Raw genomic sequence first — 6000 nt, 5'->3', positions numbered from 1 at the left:
GAGAGAGAAAAAGAGACAGAGTGCAAGCAGGGGAGGAAGACACAGAATCGGAAGCAGGCTCTAAGCGGTCAGCACAGAGCCCAGCGCGGGGCTCAAACCCACGAACCATGAGATCATGACCTGAGCTGAAGTCCAACGTTCAACTGACTGAGCCACCCAGGTGCCCCTGTGTTATGTGCGTTTATCCCAGGTGTATCTTCTGCTGCCAAACTAACCCTTCCTCTGCCAAACAACCCTGCTCGTCTGTTCAATGTGTATCTTTTCCCATGTATTCTTACAAACCCAGCATTGTCACTTTGCCTGCTTATCTTCTTCATTTCCATAGTGTTATTTGGTACATCTCATTCTGTTTCTCACTTTTTTTCGTCAAACGCTACATTTTTAGGATGCTTCCATATTGCTATTTGTTCTTCCAATCAGATGCCTCTAATTGTGGAAATAATTCTTCAGGGTGTAGAAGAATTTTATCTGTCCTCCTCCCCGGATCTTTTAACTCTCTGTTACCACAAATAGTGCTGCGGCAGCCCCTTTGTTCACATGCCCTTAAAGAGCCGTGTGAAAATTTCTAGGAGTAGAATTGCTACATCCTGGTACCACGGACACCAGTCCACCTGCCCCGTATCCTCAGCAGAGCATGGAAATTCCGGTATCCCCATCGCTTCACTACCATTCAGTGCTTCAGAGTCGTGTAACACATGAAACCCAGTTTAAAAAACCACGTTTTTTTCTTTTTTTAAAGTTTATTTATTTTGAGAAAGAGAGAGAAAGAGAGTGGGGGGAGGCAGAAAACAGAGAGAGAGAGAGAGAGAAAGAATGAGAGAGAATCCCAAGAATCCCTGTGCACAGTGCAAGAGCCTGATACAGGACTTGATCCCTCCAACTGTGAGGTCATGACCTGGGCATAGACCAGGAGTTGGATGCTCACCCGATGACTAAGCCACCCAGGCGCCCCAAAGCACTGTTTTTTTCAGTGGTTACTTTCATTGATCTAAGTCATATTTTGGATATGTTTTAAGATAAATAATTTTATCATGAAAAAGAAATAGCCTCCTAGTTAAAAAAAAAAAATCCCCCTGGCAGGGGGCTGCTGGGTGGCTCCGTCAGTTCAACATCAGACTCTTGATTTCCGCTCAGGTCATGATCTCACATTCGTGAGTTCGAGCCCCACGTTGGGCTCCGTGCTGCTGGTGCAGACCCTGCTTGGGATTCTCTCCCTCTCTCCCTATCTCTCTGCCCTTTGCACATGCCCTCTCTTTCTCTCGAAATAAATAAACTTTAAAAAAATCCATCTTTTGGAAAAAAAAAAATCCCCGTTGGGATTGCCTATAGAAACTGTCACTTTTGTTTAAGCCCGCTGACATGGTTCCCTGACAGTAACAGTTTCTTAATCTTAAATTGTCCTTGATTTCTTAAAACACAGTCTACTGGATGTTATGGCAAAGTCATATGATATACTTTTAAGTTTAATTTATTGCTTGATATTAAGAAATACGGTTATATTACTGCTGTCAGTGACTCTGATGTATCCCTGAGAGTGACCTGGAAAACCCAAAGCATGTGACTCTCAGTATCCATTAGTGTTGGTAAACTATGGCTTATCACCTGTTTTTGTATGGCCCAAGAGCTTTTGAGAATGATTTTTACTTTTTTTTTTTTTAATTTTAGAGAGAGAGCTGGAGTGGGGGAGAGCGGCAGGGGGAGAGGAGAGAGAGAATCCCAAGCAGGTGCCACGCTGTCAGCGCCGAGCCCCATGTGGGGTTCGATCCCGTGACCCCAGGATCATGAGTTGAGCCGAACCCATGAATCAGGTGCTCAGCCAACTGAGCCACCCAGGCGCCCTGAATTTTACATTTTTAGATGGTCGAAAGAAAGATTTTCTAGAAGAATAATATTTCATGGCATGCAAAACTTATATAAAATTCAAATTCAGTGCCCATAAATACGGTTTTATTGGAACAGAGCCATGATCATTTGTTTACATGTTATCTATGGCTGCTTTCTCACTCACTCTGTTCACAGAGTTGAGTAGTTGTAGCAGAGGTCCTGTGGCCCACACAGCTGAACATATTCACCATCTGTGCCTTTACATAAAAGCTTTGCCAAACCCTGGTATAAATTTTTTAATCAACAAAAGTTTATGGAGAACCTACTAGTGAAGAATGTGCTATTCTGGTCCCCATGGGCGATTACTGTCCTACCAGGAAGAAGTCACAACCCAGGGTGACAATTCCTAGGATGAGACAACATGGGGGGGCGGGGCTTCAGGGGAATATAGCAGAGGTCTCTGAGCCACACTGGGGAGATAAGAGAAAGCTCACGGAGGTGGTCACGTGTAAGCGGACACCTACAGAGTAAGAAAGAGCTGGCCGTGTGAAGATGGGTGAGGGGAGGTTGGAGGTGGCAGGAAGAATATTCTGGGCAAAGAGAAGAGCAAGTCAGATGACCAGAGGATCCCGGCTTGTTGAAGGAACTGGGAGATGTTTGCATTATCGTTTGCATTATGGGCTTGTTTGTAGTTAGACCAAGTTTAGTTTGCATGTGAATAAATAATTGCCTGCATAGGGCTCTTAGTGATACAAGCAAAGAAGAGGGGAGGAGAAATCATTGACTGATTGGTTCACTCACTCATTCATTCAATGACCATTGACTGAGTACCTTCTCAGTGCTGAGCACTAAGTTCTGAGGACACAGAGGAAAACCTGAGGAGGTCCCTGTCGTGAAGTGAGGAAAGCAGATAGAAAAATAATTTTCACAGGTATGAAGAGTGCCCATAGCGCCATGTCAGGGGGGACCCACATCATTTCCTACCCACTTCTCCCTGGCTGCCTAGTCATTTCCCAGGCTCCCTTGCAGCTAAGGATGGACATACAACCAGTTTTAGTCAACAAGACATAGAAGAGATCTGCTGAGAAGTGTCTGGGGAAACTCTTCACATTAAAGGTGAAGCCTCACAGAACCCCATCACTTTTATCCTCTTGTCTACCTTGGAATTCGAATGTGATGGTGGCACAGTGGGATCTGTGGTAGCCATCTTGTGATCATGAGGTGATGGTCCTTGTTAGCATCATCAAGCTGCTGCACCAAACCTGGAACTATCTCCCTTCAGGGACTCCTAGTTGGTTAAGATCATTACATGTTATTGCTTAAGCCAGTGGTTCTTCCCTGGGGGTGATTTCGCTCTCCAGGGAACATTTGGCAATATCTGGAGACATTTTAGGTTTTCACTACCAGAAAGGGGATGACTCCTGACATCTAGTGGGTAGAGGCCAGGATCTACCATACACAGGACAGCCCACCCAACAGATAATTATCTGGCCCCAAATGTCAGGAGAGCCAAGGTGAGAGCCAAGGTATAAGACATTGTTGACCAAGGGTGCTCATTACTGATACAGAGAGGGTGAAAGGCTGGCCAGAGCCCCAGGAGGGTGAGTGCAGGGAATTATGTCAGCTGGCCTCTCTCCCACAGCACCTTTAGGTTAAACACAAGTTGGGTGAGAGAGGTGTGGTCCACAGCCCCTCAGCTGAGACCTCATCGTGGGCTCCTCTACACCCAGTGTCGCCACTGCCTGAATGCCTAGTATGTACCCCAGGTGAGGTGCTCATGAGAATCACCTTCTTGAACTTTCCTGGCAATTCTGCCAAGTCGGTAGGTATCATTTATTCCCATTGCACAGCTATGAAAACTGAGGTTCAGAACACTAGGGGGCCACGGTTAATGACCTGTTTGGAGACTGACAGGTTTTCTTTTGCCATTTAACCATGTCCCTTAAACATTTTGTGTTTTTGCGTGTCACTTTCCAGGTCTGTAAAATGACAATATCAACTTTATAAACCTTGTTGTGGGGACAAAAATAAATAACACACGTAAAAGCTCTTAGTACGAGTCCCGACATACAGTAAACATTGCACAAACGGCTGTTGTTGTTACTATTACTGGTATGCCCACCACAGGCGAGGAGCTGGCCTGCAGCACAGCTCTGTCCAAAGTCAAAGCCATGCCATCACGATGGTCCCTTGAGTTGCCCACTTGCCGTGGGGACCCAGAAACAACGGAGGATGGGGAGATTCTCGGAGCCACTGGAGGACAGGAAGAGTCACTGAGGCAGGGGAGAACAGATGGGAATGGAGATTCATGGAGCACTAAGGCCCAGCACCTAAATTCAGTCATTTTGTGCAGAAGCCTAAAGAAATTCTGAGGCCAGAAGACTTTGGTCCTTGGTCCCTGACCAGGCTTGGGAAAGTGTGAGGTCATAGTGTCCAGGTACCTCTCACTGAGGGCAAAGAAGATGTCTTTCCAGGAAGCTCTGTGAGTGGAGGGCCCACACAGGGCTGGAGCTGGACTTTGGTGGCTTCCCGGCAGAGGGTGTGCCCCTGGGAAGGAGGGCGTGTCCGCGCTCTTGTGCTCTTTGCTCCCGGGAATCACCATTTCCATAACGCAAATTATCTTGCTGGGATGACAGTTGGATTTCTGGGAATTGGGATTCTAGCCTCAGACAGATTTGAGCGCCTCTTGTGAAAATTCTTCTTTAAATACATCACTCAGAACTGCCCCTCTCTTGGCTCCCGAAACTAGAGCACTCTCCTCTACCTGCCCCTCTTAAATCAATACCTCAATTTTTGCTGGAGACCAAGTTTATCTTTTGTGTCTCCGTGTTGCATACGGAGGCCACACCAGAGGGTAGTCTTTCTGAAAAAACAACTAGGTAGACCCTCGGGGTGGGGGGGGGGGCGGGGGGGAGAAAATTCTCCATTTTGTGAATATGTCACTGTTGTTCATTTTATTGTTACAGGGCCTTGGAGTACTTTCAAGTTTTTGAGTTTGGGGCTATTACCCAATAGTGCTGCTATAAGCCCTCTTGTAAGTGTTGTTATGGGGGAGCCTGCGCACACGTTTCTGTTGTGTTTGCATCTAGGAACGGACGTGCCCCCGCCAGAGGGGTGGGTGTCTGTCCAGCTTTCGGAGACATTGCCCCTCAATTTCCCGAAGTGGTCGCATCAGTTTCTACGGTCTCCAGCAGCGCATGAGAGTTCTGTTCCCCCCCGCATCCTCGCAGACACTTGGTATTGTCAGTCTGAGAAACGTACAAATGTGGCTCCGCGCAGCGGGGCTGAAACCTGCACTAGAGAGAAAGAAGCCAGACGTGAACAAACATGCAGTCTGGTTCCCGTGCCCCGAAACGGGCCAAAATAATGTAAATCGTGAGAGGTCCCCGTAGCGGTACTGGGGGGAAGCACGTGCTGGGTTCCGTTTCCTGATCTGGGTGCTGGGCGTTCATTCTCTTCGCAAAAATTCTCAGTGGTTATGATTTGTGCGCTTTTCTCTAGGTTATATTTATGTATTTACTTATAAGCGTTTATTTATTTGGAGAGAGAGCGAGCATGAGCAGGGGAGGGGCAGAGAGAGAGGTAGAGAGAATCCCAAGCAGGCTCCGAGCCATCAGCGCAGAGCAGAGCATGACTCGGGGCTTGAACTCATGAACCTGAGACTATGACCTGACCCGAAATCAAGAGTCGGTCGCTAAACCGATGGAGCCACCCAGGTGCCCCCTCTCTAGGTTATATTTAAATACAATCTTCAAAAACTATTCTGTCTCAGTTTCCCCCTCTCCCTTCTTCTACTTTCCTCACAGCACGGATTGGGAACTGTCCCCATCAGAGTCCCCTCCGTGGCCCTGTGACCTGTACAGTGGCACAAGGTTTGCACTCAGAAAGGCCTGCAGTGGGTTTCATGCTCCGCCGTCTCTGTCTTGGAATAATGAGCACTTTTTGAACAAGGGGCCCATCGTTTTCATCTGGCACCAAGCCTCGCACATCGCGGAGCCGGTCCCGGCCACGGGCCGCTGCCAGTGTCTGTCCACAGATTCCCGCCGAGGTTTGGTCTTTGATGGGCACCAGGGACAGGGCTAGGCTGCCCCTCTGCCTGATTAGAGATGCCCGTAATGGCCCTGGGACAGCTCTCCCTTCTGTGAGAACCTGGCGTCGTATGTACTTGTGGATGGA

This window comes from Lynx canadensis, chromosome B2 (genome assembly GCF_007474595.2).
Source record: "Lynx canadensis isolate LIC74 chromosome B2, mLynCan4.pri.v2, whole genome shotgun sequence".
Taxonomy (NCBI): domain Eukaryota; kingdom Metazoa; phylum Chordata; class Mammalia; order Carnivora; family Felidae; genus Lynx; species Lynx canadensis.
This window is presented reverse-complemented; position numbering follows the sequence as displayed.